Below are 758 nucleotides of genomic sequence, written 5' to 3' on the forward strand. Positions count from 1 at the left end.
TTGATGCCAAGGTAGCATAAGAGGGTTTCCCGCCAGTTACCCGCTTATGACAGGCTGTAGACGTTCGCGTCACGCCCCGGAGGTTGAAAAAGAAGGTCCCCTTCTCCCCGTGTAGTCTGAGTGGCGCTGGCTACCACCCTCAAGCGTCAGATACAGTTCTAGTATATATAAATACCCCAGAAAGTGAAGCGGAACACAGTCGCCCAGATAGCCGAATTGGTAAGGCATTCGAGTTCTAATCGAAAGGCGTGGGTTCGGTCCCCACTCTGGGCGCGTGTTTTTCTTTCTTTCTTTCTCACGTAATTAATAATAATAAATAATAATGTAACATCACTAACAGTAAAAAATATTCTAACCATTCCCCTATGCCTTCTTTGGCGTTGTAGACTGCCGGCATTTCTTCCTGTATTTTCTAACGAGCCCATCATTTACAAACCCAATATATATATATATATATATATATATATATATATATAGAAATAAGGGTTGGCAGTCGAGAAAACCTCGGAAAGCAAAGGGGAGGATGTGGTAGATCATTGAAACAGATTAAGAATTTGGAAAGAAAGAAAGAAAGTGAAGAAAAAATGCCCGCCAGGTGGGATCCGAACCCACGACCTCCAGAATACCGGTCAGGTGCGATAACCACTACGCTACCGGCGGGGCGATTTTCCCGTTCACTTTCTGGGGTATTTATGTTAGGTATGTTTGTTTCCTGTGCTTGGGGGTGGTAGCCAGCGCCATTCGGACTAATCGGGGTG

General features: G+C 45.0%; 1 non-coding gene across 1 annotated transcript; it reads left to right on the top strand.

The window, feature by feature from the left end:
* The first annotated feature begins 201 nt into the window (after window positions 1-201).
* Window positions 202-273, top strand: Trnar-ucu (transfer RNA arginine (anticodon UCU)). The gene has a single exon. It is a non-coding gene; the product is annotated as a tRNA-Arg (tRNA).
* The last annotated feature ends 485 nt before the right edge of the window (window positions 274-758 follow it).

Source organism: Haemaphysalis longicornis, unplaced genomic scaffold (assembly GCF_048455015.1).
Source record: "Haemaphysalis longicornis isolate Haplotype H1 unplaced genomic scaffold, Haemaphysalis longicornis Haplotype H1 scaffold_6, whole genome shotgun sequence".
NCBI classification, from domain to species: Eukaryota; Metazoa; Arthropoda; class Arachnida; order Ixodida; family Ixodidae; genus Haemaphysalis; species Haemaphysalis longicornis.